A 16,108-nucleotide genomic window follows, 5' to 3' on the forward strand; every position below is an offset into this window, starting at 1 on the left:
AGTGATAAATGTTATTTGGGTTTTGGAATTTGAAATGCTACTTTTGAACATTTCTATTAAAAAAATGTTTCTCTGATTGTTATATTCATGGGTGTAACACAAAAAAGTTATGTTTTAGACGGATGTACCTAAAAAATATGGTATTTCGACGCTATTTTGTAGACGTTATTTGTATCTCGAAAACATTCTTTATATTTCGGACTCTATTCTATTAACTTGTATTTTCTTTTATTATTCTGATACATGCCAATAATAATCTAAGAAGAAATCTGAAAAATCGTCGCTTACCGTTAGATAATCTAAAAAGTTGCCAATTAAATGGTGATTTTTTTAATTCCTCCAATGCTAGACCTAGTGCGCCTAACAAGAAACTTAAGGGAGACGTTAGGATTTAGGGTGAAACGTGCCACGATAAAAGCACTACTGAAACAATTATGATTGATCGGTCGATAACCATTCCATCGAGTATGTTAGAGTCTACTAGGGTTCGGGTTTTGGGTTTTATTATACATCATTTATATAAATGAAAGTACTTAGCTTTCTATATTTATTTATAATGTAACATGAGTTATTTGAAAAAGAATCTAATAAATATAATTATTTTCAGTTACATAAACATAAAACTTGATTACATTGAGAATTAATAACATGATAGTGTTGACATTGTGAATGCCAAATAAGAATTTGATCACAAAAAAGGTAAGATGGTGAAGTGTATGTATTTCCTCTATGTATGCAGCTTGATTGAAAAAAATGAACAAAATAGTAAAAGTGTATGAAACCTAGTGATCTCATTGTCGGTATCACATGAAAACATGTTATACCAGAGCATCGTCATTTCCTACATTTACAAGTCATATATTGTAGATTGACAACACCATATTTGTTATAATCATGTACTTCAAAAATGTTGTCGATGTGTGTATACCTTACATGTTTAATATTTGAGCACTATATGTGTATAAGGGTTGATTAGATAATGAAGTTCTATTACTATATATATATATATATATATATATATATATATATATATATATATATATATATATATATATATATATATATATATATATATATATATATATATATATATATATATATATATATATATTTTAACGCCTGTGTTTCCGGGCTTGCCATTTGTAGCAATGTAATAGTCTAGGTTAACCTTTGTAACCCGTTTTGAAATAATAATAATAATGTATTATTTGAGTATTATGTGTTATTTGCTTAATTGCTTAATTATGTGGTTTGATTAATTAAGAATAAAATAAGCGTCAAAATTTAAGTGTAAAATAAACTTAATATCTTTGGTTAGTGTTGTAGTATTTGAAACGAGGTTTCCGAATATATATAGAACGCCCAAATCTGACTTCGTATGAGGAAGTTATGATTTATCGAAGTTCCGGCTTAGCGGTATACAACCTGTTTTACTCGATTTGAGATCGAGCGGTTGTTAGCCGAAGCAATCTAAATGAGAATCGAAGATCTCATTGTTGGTATTGAAACGATAAAAAGTTAGGCGAGAACGGACGTTAAACGAAGAAGTTATGAATTTATAACGAAAGTTTTTGTCCCGGCCTATTAAAAATAATTAATAAAAATAAAGTCAAAATTAGCCGACGGAGTCTAAACGAAAGTCGTAGAGCGTAGTCTCACCTTTCCGTGGATATAAAGAACGTCGAAAACGGAGTTCGTATGAAGAAGTTATGAATTTCCGAAGTTTATTAATCATTTTGTATTTATTTTTAAATCAAAATTCGGAAGCATTATCCGAAGGAGTCACCGATCTGATCCGAGGTACGCCCCGCGTACTCCGAGGGATGTCGACACTCGCACTCGAGCACTTCGGATACGTAAGCAATGACGTTTTGGGCAGTACGCCCCGCGTACTCCGAGGCTCCAGCCTCCTATAAATAGGAACCGAAGGCAGCCGACCCAATTGCCAATTTCTTCTCTTCTCTCTCCCGTTTTGCATCGTTTTGCGTGCCAGAAATACCCCGAAGCCCCGGTATCATACTCTAGCCCCGAGGCAAGTCCCGAGATCCCGAAGATCCCGAAAAGTGCGGTTCCCGAGTCGAAGCTCTGCCCGCGAGAAGTTCGATTTTCAAGGAGATCTTCCAGATCTGCTGTGGATTACTACTTCTATAAGCCGTAGTGCTGTCCGATCATCTTCTGATCAAGTGAGTGTATACTACCTTTCATAAACACAATAATAATACGAGTTTGGTTCGAGTGTATTAAGAGTATTGTTGTTTATAAGTGTGAGTGTGTAGTTATTTTCTTTCCAAATACAATAATACGAAGTATTATATATAAAATACGTGTTATGTGTATATATTTGGTTGTGTTATGTGTGAATGAGTATTCACTCTCTTCTATCTTACAGATCTGCTTATTTCTTTATGAAATATGTGTTATGTGTGTGTGTGCCTCATCTGTTTTGTGATATATGTGTTGATTAAAGCATGCTATACAGGTTTTCTTTAAACTATGTATACAAATGTATATTTTCATCTACTAATATGTTGGGTAGAACATGGGTAGACAGTTGGTGTGTAATAAACAGATGAGAGGCCTCGTTGTTGTTTGATTGAGTCATCTAGCGGAGTTTAGATGACGACCACTGGCTATTCTAGACAGTCTTGTGGAAACATTAGCAGGTTCGCCACCTGTAGGTGTTAATGAACTTGGGTGTTCATTCGCTGTACTCCATCCCCCTCATGGTTGCCTTATTTGACTTATATTGCTGAGGTACCCCCGAAGCATGTGTTGTCGCCCCGATGAAATATTCTTAGACTAGGTCCCTTATGTTAGTTGTTTTAGGGACATTAAAGTGAGAATAACGGGAATGGGTAATTGGGTTATTGTTGGTTGGTGAAAATTAAATATGATATTTATTGTGGGTTGAAAACCCTATATGCTCACCAGGCTCCCAAGCCTGACCCACTCAGTTTTAAATTGTATTACAGGAAGTGGCGGAAGGGCATGAGATGGATGAACCATCAAGTTGTTTTGTTTACAAGTCTGCATATGTTTATATTTGTTATATGACTTGTAATGTATTCGTTTATGATTATTGGTCTGTATCGGAACATGACACCCCGAGTTTTGATTATAATGAAAATACATTTCTTTTATGAAATGCTTCGGTAAACAATGTTTTATCATGTTTTGTTTTTGGGAACAAATTCTGCAACTCTTTCAAATCAAAAGGATTTACTCTGAAAATATTTAAAAGCATAAATGAAAATCGGTCTTTTCTGGCCGAGATTTTGGGGATGTCACAGTTGGTATCAGAGCATTAGTTTAAGCGAACTAGGAATTTGTAGGATTTCTAGACTTAAACTTAGAATGCTAAGTGAAGTTTTGAGATGCGTGTCTGTTATGTTTTAGACACGAGCACTAGTTTATTTTAGGAAAGTTGCCTAAAATGCTTTTATGTGCTAAATGTTATATGTTGCCATATATGATATTATTTGTTCGGATCTATGGTCTGTTGCCGACCGGATCTAGAAACCTTATGTGTGTAGGATTCTAAGCGTACGTCTACGATATTAGAACTAGCATGTAAACGTTTCGGAGTGATAAGGATGATTTGAATATCCATCATGATTGAGGATCTAATTTCACCTTATTCGGTGTGTAGATCAAAATGGTGAGAACAAGAAGTGGAGTTGGAAATGCTGACGAAAACAGGAATCAACCACCAGTGATTGAGCCAATACCTGTCGTAGCAGCAGCACCTGAGCCAATAACCATGGCTGGTGTGCAATTGATGATTCAGACGATGTTGGATCGTCAGATGGATGAAACTAGACGGTTGCTTCAACAGAATCGTGAAGAACTGTCGATTCGTGTGGAAGAGCCTGAATTAAATGAAGGGCACTCAGAAGGTGGAAACTTCAGTGGGTCTGTTGGTCCAGCCAACCCACCGATAGTTAGGCAAGATAACCGTGAAGGAAGGAATGATGGAATGGGATGCAAGTACAAGGACTTTTTGACTTGCAAACCATCGACCTTCAATGGAAAGGAGGATCCGATTGGGGTTATGGATTGGATCTCCGAAATGGAGTTAGCCTTTATGACATGTGGCTGTAGAGGCAAGTTGCAGACTATTTATGCTGTGCGACAATTCCGAGGTGGAGCTGTTCGTTGGTGGAACACTCTAGGGAAGACCTTAAGCCCTAATGAGCCACTGCAATTGTCATGGGCAGAATTCTTGGTGCAGTTCAAGCGCAAGTTTTGTTCGGCTCAAAATCTGTTGGAGTTGGAGAATAAGTTTTTGACATTGACGAAAGGTAGCATGTCAGTTGATGAATACACCAATAACTTCACCGATAAGATGGAGTTTGCCTTGCGTATCGTTCCAGACGAGCTGACGAAGGTGGATCGATATGCGAAGGGACTTCCATGGGAGTACGAGGTGCCAGTACGTCAGGCAGTTACTCTAGAGGCAGCTATCTGGGCTGCCAAGTCTGTGGAGAACATGATCAAGGGGAGAACCACCGTCAAGGTTGAGGTTGGTGATAAAAGGAAGTTTGAAGGGACATCTGGTTCCAGTAAGAAGAGCAAATTTTCGAAATTTGATTCGAAAAAGTTTGGAGGAAAAGGAGGCGAAGCAAAGTGGTGTGATAAGTGTAAGAAAAAGCACTTTGGGAAATGTAGCGAGGATGTGACCTGCTACAAGTGTGGAAAGGTTGGACATTTTGCCAATGAATGTCCGAACAACAAAAGGATGTGTTTTGGTTGCAATGAAGAGGGGCATATTTTGAAAGACTGTCCGAAGAAGAAGGAGGCAGCTAGGCCCAACATTCCACCAAAGCCGAAGGCGAGAGCCTTCCAGATGACACTTGAGGCTGCTAAAGATGAAGTTGATGTCGCTTCAGGTACCTTTCTCGTAAACGAATTACCTGCTCATATATTGTTTGATTCTGGAGCCAACTACTCCTTTATTTCGCATGAGTTTGGTAGAAAGCTAGCTTTGCCTATTGATAGACTAGATGATGCTTTATTAGTCGAAGTAGCTAGTGGCAAGTTTGTACCTGTTAGCCATCGTATGAAAAACGTCTTGATCGACCTTAATGGGAATAAGTTTCACGAGGCGTTATTGCCTATCGAACTTAATGGTTTCGACATCGTGTTGGGAATGGATTGGCTTAGCGCCAATGATGCCGAAATTTTGTGCAAGAAAAAGATAGTTAAAGTAAACCCGCCTGGAAAAGATTCGTTTATGGTGTATGGGGACAAACGGCGAGTGAATTCTGGGATCATTTCTCTAATGAAAGCCAGAAAGTGTTTGACCAAGGGATGTACATCATATTTAGCATTCGTGATTGATGCTAAGAAAGAAAAGAAGGTGATGCAGAGCATTCCAGTGGTGTGTGATTATCCGGAAGTATTTCCCGAAGATCTTCCTGGATTACCACCTGATAGACAAGTGGAGTTCAGAATAGACTTGTTACCAGGAACCACGCCAATAGCAAAAGCACCTTATTGATTAGCACCGACGGAGATGAAGGAGCTAATGATGCAACTTCAGGAGTTATTGGACAAAGGTTTCATTAGACCTAGTTCATCGCCCTGGGGAGCTCCGGTGTTATTTGTGAAGAAGAAAGATGGAAGTATGAGAATGTGCATCGATTACAGAGAGCTGAACAAGGCAACAATAAAGAATAGATATCCGTTGCCAAGGATTGATGACCTATTTGATCAATTGCAAGGTTCGAGCTATTTCTCGAAGATCGATCTTAGGTCAGGATATCATCAGCTGAAGGTAAGAGAGCAAGATATCGAGAAGACTGCATTCAGAACTAGATATGGACACTACGAGTTCTTGGTTATGTCGTTTGGACTAACCAATGCTCCAGCAGCGTTCATGGATTTGATGAATAGGGTTTGTAATCCTTTCCTTGATAAATCCGTGATAGTGTTTATAGACGACATTCTGATTTACTCGAAAAGCCAGGAGGAGCATGGCAGACACTTGCGAGAAGTGTTAGAAGTTTTGAAGAAGGAGAAGCTTTATGCGAAGTTCTCCAAATGTGATTTTTGGATTCGTGAGGTCCAATTCTTGGGTCACGTGGTCAACCAAGAAGGGATAATGGTTGATCCAGCGAAGATCGAAGTTATGACGAAGTGGGAACAACCGAAAAGCCCCACGGAGATTCGAAGCTTTTTAGGATTAGCCGGATATTACCGAAGGTTTATCCAAGGTTTTTCTTCGATTGCTACTCCATTGACAGCTTTGACCCACAAAGGAGCTACTTATGCTTGGAGTGAGAAGCATAAAGAAGCATTCGAGAAGTTAAAGAAGAAGCTATGCGAGGCACCGATACTTTCTCTACCTGATGGAGTTGAAGACTTCGCTGTTTATAGCGATGCGTCTGGTGTTGGATTGGGTTGTGTTTTGACCCAAAGAGGAAAGGTGATAGCATATGCGTCTCGACAGCTGAAAGAGCACGAAAAGAATTACCCGACTCATGATTTGGAGTTGGCAGCGGTAGTTTTCGCTCTGAAAATATGGAGGCATTACCTCTATGGCACGAAGTGCAAAATTTTCACTGATCATAAGAGTCTCCAATACCTCTTTAATCAGAAAGAATTGAATATGAGGCAACGACGCTGGCTAGAATTACTTAAAGACTACGAGTGCGAGATACTTTACCACCCCGGTAAAGCTAATGTTGTTGCTGATGCTCTCAGTCGGAAGGTCAATCTTGAAAGGAAGAGGCCAAGAGCGTTGAGGATTGAAGTTGTCTCGACTATTGTGGAAAGTATAAAGAAAGCTCAAGAGGAAGCTTCTGAGAAAAATGACCGAAAGGAGGAACGTTTGGGTAAAACGTTGGTGTTTAGTACTAACGGTCATGGACTGAAGGTATTCCAAGATCGTATTTGGGTACCTAAGTCAGGAGGAATTAGGGATCTTCTGATGGAAGAAGCTCACAAAACCATGTACTCAATTCATCCGGGTAGCACTAAAATGTATAGGGACCTGAAACCCTACTACTGGTGGCCGACGATGAAGCTTGATGTTGCAAAGTATGTGGCCGAGTGTGTGACTTGTGCGAGAGTCAAGACACAACATCAGAAACCTTACGGGAGTTTAGAACCTTTGCCTGTGCCTATGGGTAAGTGGGAAGACATTGCTATGGATTTTGTCACTAAACTGCCTAGAACAAAGAATGGTCACGACATGATTTGGGTGGTCGTTGATCGATTCACTAAGAGTGCGCATTTCATAGCGGCCAGGGAGAAATGGTCTATGGAGAAGCTTGCGAATTCTTACGTGAAGGAAATTGTGAGGCTTCACGGTGTTCCGTTAACGATTGTATCGGATCGTGATAGCCGTTTCACCTCAAGGTTTTGGAAAAGTCTACAAGAGGAAATGGGTACCAAGTTATGTTTAAGCACAGCTTACCATCCGCAGACTGATGGTCAGAGTGAAAGAACAATACAAACACTTGAGGATATGCTGAGAGCATGTACCTTGGAATTCCTAGGTAATTGGGATGAACATTTACCGTTAGTAGAATTTTCCTATAATAATAGTTTTCACTCGAGCATTAAGATGGCACCTTATCAAGCTTTGTATGGACAGAAGTGTCGTACGCCGTCTTGTTGGCTTGAGGCTGGGGAAAAGTAGTTTATGGGACCAGAGTTGGTTCATCAAACTGCTGAAAAGTTGAAAATAATTAGGGAAAGAATGTTAGCAGCTCAAGATCGTCAAATGAGCTATGCTGACAAGAAGCGAAGACCGATGACTTTTGAGGTTGGAGATTCGGTTTTGCTTAAAGTCTCGCCGTGGAAGGGACTTATAAGATTTGGTAAAAGGGGAAAGTTGAGTCCAAGGTTTATTGGACCGTTTAAAGTCCTTCAGAGGATTGGGAATCAAGCTTACAAGCTCGAATTACCCGAAGAACTGAATGAAATTCACAACACCTTTCATGTGTGTTATTTGAGGAAGTTCACGGGAGAAGTTCCCGATATAATTCCAATTTCTGAATTGAGAATTGATGAGAACAAAAGGTTGATTGAAGAACCAGAGGCAATTGTTGACCGAAAGACTAAGAAGTTGCGACGCAAAATGGTTGGGTTAGTGCTTGTCCGATGGAAACACACGAATGGGCCGAATCTCACCTGGGAGACGGAGAGTGACATGTTGAGTCGCTATCCGCATTTGTTTGTTGATGTGTGATTCTGGGGACGGAATCATTCTAAGGTGGAGAGAATTGTAACTCCTGTGTTTCCGGGCTTGCCATTTGTAGCAATGTAATAGTCTAGGTTAACCTTTGTAACCCGTTTTGAAATAATAATAATAATGTATTATTTGAGTATTATGTGTTATTTGCTTAATTGCTTAATTATGTGGTTTGATTAATTAAGAATAAAATAAGCGTCAAAATTTAAGTGTAAAATAAACTTAATATCTTTGGTTAGTGTTGTAGTATTTGAAACGAGGTTTCCGAATATATATAGAACGCCCAAATCTGACTTCGTATGAGGAAGTTATGATTTATCGAAGTTCCGGCTTAGCGGTATACAACCTGTTTTACTCGATTTGAGATCGAGCGGTTGTTAGCCGAAGCAATCTAAATGAGAATCGAAGATCTCATTGTTGGTATTGAAACGATAAAAAGTTAGGCGAGAACGGACGTTAAACGAAGAAGTTATGAATTTATAACGAAAGTTTTTGTCCCGGCCTATTAAAAATAATTAATAAAAATAAAGTCAAAATTAGCCGACGGAGTCTAAACGAAAGTCGTAGAGCGTAGTCTCACCTTTCCGTGGATATAAAGAACGTCGAAAACGGAGTTCGTATGAAGAAGTTATGAATTTCCGAAGTTTATTAATCATTTTGTATTTATTTTTAAATCAAAATTCGGAAGCATTATCCGAAGGAGTCACCGATCTGATCCGAGGTACGCCCCGCGTACTCCGAGGGATGTCGACACTCGCACTCGAGCACTTCGGATACGTAAGCAATGACGTTTTGGGCAGTACGCCCCGCGTACTCCGAGGCTCCAGCCTCCTATAAATAGGAACCGAAGGCAGCCGACCCAATTGCCAATTTCTTCTCTTCTCTCTCCCGTTTTGCATCGTTTTGCGTGCCAGAAATACCCCGAAGCCCCGGTATCATACTCTAGCCCCGAGGCAAGTCCCGAGATCCCGAAGATCCCGAAAAGTGCGGTTCCCGAGTCGAAGCTCTGCCCGCGAGAAGTTCGATTTTCGAGGAGATCTTCCAGATCTGCTGTGGATTACTACTTCTATAAGCCGTAGTGCTGTTCGATCATCTTCTGATCAAGTGAGTGTATACTACCTTTCATAAACACAATAATAATACGAGTTTGGTTCGAGTGTATTAAGAGTATTGTTGTTTATAAGTGTGAGTGTGTAGTTATTTTCTTTCCAAATACAATAATACGAAGTATTATATATAAAATACGTGCTATGTGTATATATTTGGTTGTGTTATGTGTGAATGAGTATTCACTCTCTTCTATCTTACAGATCTGCTTATTTCTTTATGAAATATGTGTTATGTGTGTGTGTGCCTCATCTGTTTTGTGATATATGTGTTGATTAAAGCATGCTATACAGGTTTTCTTTAAACTATGTATACAAATATATATTTTCATCTACTAATATGTTGGGTAGAACATGGGTAGACAGTTGGTGTGTAATAAACAGATGAGAGGCCTCGTTGTTGTTTGATTGAGTCATCTAGCGGAGTTTAGATGACGACCACTGGCTATTCTAGACAGTCTTGTGGAAACATTAGCAGGTTCGCCACCTGTAGGTGTTAATGAACTTGGGTGTTCATTCGCTGTACTCCATCCCCCTCATGGTTGCCTTATTTGACTTATATTGCTGAGGTACCCCCGAAGCATGTGTTGTCGCCCCGATGAAATATTCTTAGACTAGGTCCCTTATGTTAGTTGTTTTAGGGACATTAAAGTGAGAATAACGGGAATGGGTAATTGGGTTATTGTTGGTTGGTGAAAATTAAATATGATATTTATTGTGGGTTGAAAACCCTATATGCTCACCAGGCTCCCAAGCCTGACCCACTCAGTTTTAAATTGTATTACAGGAAGTGGCGGAAGGGCATGAGATGGATGAACCATCAAGTTGTTTTGTTTACAAGTCTGCATATGTTTATATTTGTTATATGACTTGTAATGTATTCGTTTATGATTATTGGTCTGTATCGGAACATGACACCCCGAGTTTTGATTATAATGAAAATACATTTCTTTTATGAAATGCTTCGGTAAACAATGTTTTATCATGTTTTGTTTTTGGGAACAAATTCTGCAACTCTTTCAAATCAAAAGGATTTACTCTGAAAATATTTAAAAGCATAAATGAAAATCGGTCTTTTCTGGCCGAGATTTTGGGGATGTCACACATATATATATATATATATATATATATATATATATATATATATATATATATATATATATATATATATATATATATATATATATATATATCCTCCATTACAACATTGAGAATACCATCATTGGATCGTATCACGCAAAACCTCAATGAGCGTCATCATCGACACATTCCGTTAATCTATCGATAATATATTGATGGAATCAACAATGTTAGAGGTTATTATATTATAACGTGCTAAATTTAGACGTACAATTCCTATTTGACTTTTGTAAGGTGATTGGACTTTGAGATGGGTGATGGGATTTTGGTAATAAATGCATATGCATTTCATTATTTTGTTGTTTGTTCAATTAGTGTCAATGGTTTGGTCATGGTTTTACATGCTTTGGTGAGATAGTGTTTGAAGTTAGGGTTTGTTGAAGATGGATAAGAGAAGCGTGAATTGGTGATCAAGTACGGATCGAATGGATGCATGTTTAAAGACAAAAAAGAAAATGCAATGGAAGTAGGAAAACACCATGAAATGAATAAGTTTGTAAAGAGTATAGAAGTAAGCCACTTTTATTTCTCAGCCCAAACAAAAACAAAGGTTAACAAAAGTAGTGATAAAAGATGGGTATGAACCATAGAGAAGAAACAAACCAAAAAAACTCAAAAAAATGATCACCGATTGGTCGTGTTCATGGCCATCTCCTTTGGTAGTGAAACCATTTAACATGCATGTTGCTACTCTTAAGTTATAGATTGAACTGAAATGGTTGATTCGAAGTAAAAAAACTTTTTGAAATCTCATCACCATAATTTAGTGATGCAAATTGAACATCAACATAAAACAATTCTCACTTTAATTGGAGCTTTTCTTTTTCCTTTTTTCAAGAAAGTGATAACCAAGATGATAATAGTCGTATATTTTCCCATAAACATCTTGATTCATCATACACAAAATAGAGTACAAATACAATACACAAATATATAGAGTACAAATACAAGAATGGGTTGAGCCCTAAAGGGTCGAGAGCCATAAGAACTATACAAATATATACATGCTAATATGCCCCCCAAAATTTCATGGGAAGGTTCTCGGATACTCAGACTGGATGGAAACTTGGAAAATAAGGGAAATGGAAGACCTTTGGTGAAGATGTCTGCATACTGGTATCGGGAAGGAACATGAACAACCTGGATGTGGCCAATGGCCACTTTGTCACAAACAAAATGAATGTCAAGTTCGAAGTGCTTGGTCCGTTGGCGTTGAACTGGATTTACAAATATATAGATGGCACTGTTGTTGTCATAATATACAAGAGTGCCAGACGAAAGAGGCATATGGAGTTCATGCAGGAGATTACAAAGCCCGGTTGTTTTGCTAACGACGTTGGCTAGACCACGATACTTAGCTTTAGCACTAGAGCGCGATACAGTGTATATGCTCAAGAATCATATTAGAATGATATTGCTAATTAACATATGATCATATTCATAAATGTTCACAGTAACAACAACTTGATACAATTGATTATTTATTAGAAATTGATTTTACTAAATATTCATAAACTCTTATAATTAACTGAAAATTACTTATTTCATGGAAATATTAATTTTCAATGGCATGTAACAAAATATATCATAAGGTATGATTTCTTAAGTCATGTATATTGTTTTGGACTAGAAATACTCCTTTGTCTTTTAGCTAAAGTTAAAGTTTATATCTTATAAAGAATTATAAAAAATTTATAAACTTTTCTTCTCTTTTTTTTTTTTTATATAAACCGTAGACATTCATGCATGTTGCTAGTCATGGTGTTTTGAATATAATAAGGGAAAGTAAGCATGATTTAAAGGCATGGGAGACATATAGGATTTAAGGGAATGGAGTGCTTAAAGGGTTAAGGACTCATGGTTAACGTATATGCTTTATAAAGACATTCATACCACTTTTTTCTTTAGATGCTAGAACTGTAACCATCATTCTTTTCTCTCACTTTCTTTCTTGCAAAGGAGTGCTAGAAGATTACTTGCTTGTATTTTTGTCTCTTTATGTCATATTTGGATATTGACTTAAAGCTTAAGAGTTTTGACTAGCATCTTCATTAAGTTGGGTTCTTATTGGTGTTTCCATCTAATGAAAAGTTATACTCCATATTATACATCAACTAGGCGAATGTCCGCGCGTTGCGCAGAAACACTTATATAGTTGAAATCTGTATAAATATATGTGTTTTTAAATATAACAATAACGTTGTTGTTAAATTTGACATAATAATTTGTATACTAAAATGATATATAATATATTGATTATTTTGAATTATATGATAATATATACATCTACTATAACTGCATAAGGTCAACCATTTGAATGACTTCTACCCACGACTTACTCATGAATAAAATTAAATATAATATATGGTTTAATGTTATTTATAGTTGTTGTTATTGTTAATTAATTTTTTAAAATTTATTTGTTTAACGTTTTAATTTTTATCATTATAATTATTTAAAACATCAAACATTGTTTTTTGATTTTAAATGGAACAATATAATTATTTATATAGAATTATATTTAACTATTGTTATTGTAAGTTATTTTAAACTACTAATTTGAAATTTTTTAACAATTATACAAATATCTTTAGGAAAATTTTAAGTTAAATTGAGATTACAATTTAGTTTTTGCATTTAGCACTACAATTTATCACTTTTAACTATTCATAAAATATTCATTGGGATTTTTAAGTGGAATTGAAATTTATATTTAACTTGACATTGTAATGTTATATTTAAATTAACAATTTAAGTATGTTGTCCAATCTGTTCAAAATTTGTAGCTTTAAATTGATAATGGTTACATACAACAACATATTAAATCTAATAAATTAAGTATAATATGTTAAAAGTTAAAGATATAACTTTATAAGTAGAAGTAAATATATTATTTTAATATTGAAATTTAGTTTATTTATGATTACACTTTAGGTTTGATATTTATTTAACCTTATTAACCAATTTATAATCATTATTAAAAAAAACACTACAATTTATCACTTTTAACTATTTACAAAATATTATTTGGGTTGTTCAAGTTAAAATAAAATTTATATTTAAGTTGATCATGTAATGTTATATTTAAATTTATAATTTAAGTATTTTATACAAATTGTTCAAAAGTTGTAGATATAAAATGATAATGGTTTACATCCAACAATATATTAAAACTAATAAATTAAGTATAATATGTTAAAAGTTAAAAAACATAACTTTATAAGTAGAAGTAAAGATATTCTTTTAATAATATTGAAATTTAGTTTGTGTATGATTACACTTTATGTTTGATATTTATTTAATCTTATTAACCAACTAATAACCATTATTAGGAAGAAATTGAAAAGTCATGGGAGTTTCAAATGAATGTGGTGAAAGGAAAAATACATGCGAGTTTCAATTGAATGTGGTGAAAGGAAAAATGTTAGCTTTATAAGATATATAGATGTTTTTTTATGTGGAGTATTAAAGACGCAATGTGGGTAAATATTTTTAGATTTACAAATATTTTATACTAATAAACAATTCAAAATAATTACTCCGTTAATATACATGTACCTAGTCTTATTAAAAGTAATATTTCAAATTATATTTGAAAATTAATACTCCACACTTAATTAATATTAGTATAAATATTGTAATATAATGTCGCACACATGTGAAAGAGATAAATGTTTATATATAACTACATATTTCGAAATTTTTTGGTAGCAATAATAAGACCAAGTTTTGTTTTATGTAACTTTTTTTTCATGGAATGATAATAAAAAATTATATCTTCTTTATATTGGGATAAAACTTTAATCCTTGATTCCATTCTTTTAATACTTGTTTAATCTAATGCAACTCATGAATATTTAAACTGTTCAACATATTTTTTTAATTGCTTAGTGGTTGGAAAAAAAAAAGGCAAAAAGTTGTGTGAATTTATCTCTTGATTTTTTGTATGGTATTTTCGAAAATTGAATATATTTAATCTTTGAAATATGAGGTTCATGGAGTGTTTTAAATTTTTAATGTGATTTATCTCATATGAATTATCATTCATTATGTGTGATTAGTTATTAAGAAGGTGAAATGCATGAGGTTTTAGCAAATTATTGTGGGGGGTTTCAAATGCATGAGATTTAAGGGAAAATACAAGCTTTATAAGTATGTAAGACATTCAAGCCTCCTCTTGAGGATTCAAAGGACTATAAATGTTGTCATCTTCTTATTCCTTCTATGGTTGATATGTTTATTTCCAAACTTTGCAAGAAGATCATTGGTGGGTTTAAACTAATTTATATTATTCTAAAATTATAAAGTCTTCCGTTGCTAAATCTTGAGTTTTTGAAACTAATTTTTGAATAAAACCCAACAAAAGAATGCAAGGCTTCAACTATAGATGCATAACCGAAAGTTAATGGAAAGAGTGGAAAACAAGAAGGATGCCCGTTAAGGTGTTAATATGATCTAAAAGTTACTTATTTAAGATTTGATAAATGATTCAAGTTAGATGAATGCCAATCAGTATATATAAATTTAACAAAAAACAAAAGAAGAAGCTATATAAGACACATTTATTTCTACTTTAGTGCTTTATGAAATTATGTGAATGTAGTAAAAAATATAGTGTAAAAGGAGAATAGGAAATTGAAAAATAGACCTTATAATAAGAAAAAGAAAAATATAGCATACCAGCTGGTTTTCCACCAATCTAAACATCAAAAATATCCTTTGTTAGTTACTTCCGTCAAATCTTTGTTTCACTGCTTAGCCTGCATACACTATGAAATCCAAATTTTAGAAAGAATCAAATATGGTGTTTGGGTGAAAAGATAATGAAGCATGCGAATTTGAAGTGTAAACACAGACATGTAATGTGATGCACATATAACAGAATAATAAAATCATCAAAAAACAATTTAAAATGAGAACTGGAAAAATTGGTATCTAAATAAACTTATTTAAGGGAAGGAGTTGGGATACAAATTCTAACTAAAAAAATTAGTGACCGATCATGCAAATGTATTTCATGATTTAAGTAAGTTTCATCTAATGGGTCATAAAAATGAATTTTTTTTTAGGATTCTTCATGTTGATGAGTATCAACTACTACATCACGTTATAACCCACATATGATGCAACTAAGTTTGTGACATGAACTACTTCAAGTAAAGCATTACATAATCTCTAATATAAATTTGCTCAACATCAACCTCTAATGGTTAAGGGCAGAAGAGAATAACAATTTGAAAAATAAAGCTCATAATAGGAAGAAAAGAAAATAGGGTTGAAGCCCTTTACATGGAATGATTCCATACCTTCAGTCAAGCAATCTTTGTGGGCATGATACATTGAGCTTTCCAAAAACATAGACAAGTTTATGAAGGCTGTAGATCCAATCAAACCTTCAAACGGGCAGCAACCTTGTCCTTATCGGTGAATGATGATGCATTTAAATTGTCATATATAAACTTTCAAAGTACCTTATCCGGAAATATTGAGTTCTTTTACATCTGTTAGGTACCATTTGTGTACAATTGTGTCTGCTCATTTGTTCCATAAACCAAATAGAAAAAAGGACGACCCCAAATGAATTGCAATATACATTATATGATATATTTATTACAATATCCAACTTTCAGCGGCTAACATTTGCAATGTTGGTTTTTTGTAC

Source organism: Lactuca serriola, chromosome 4 (assembly GCF_051521515.1).
Source record: "Lactuca serriola cultivar US96UC23 chromosome 4, Lser_US96UC23_V15, whole genome shotgun sequence".
NCBI lineage: Eukaryota > Viridiplantae > Streptophyta > Magnoliopsida > Asterales > Asteraceae > Lactuca > Lactuca serriola.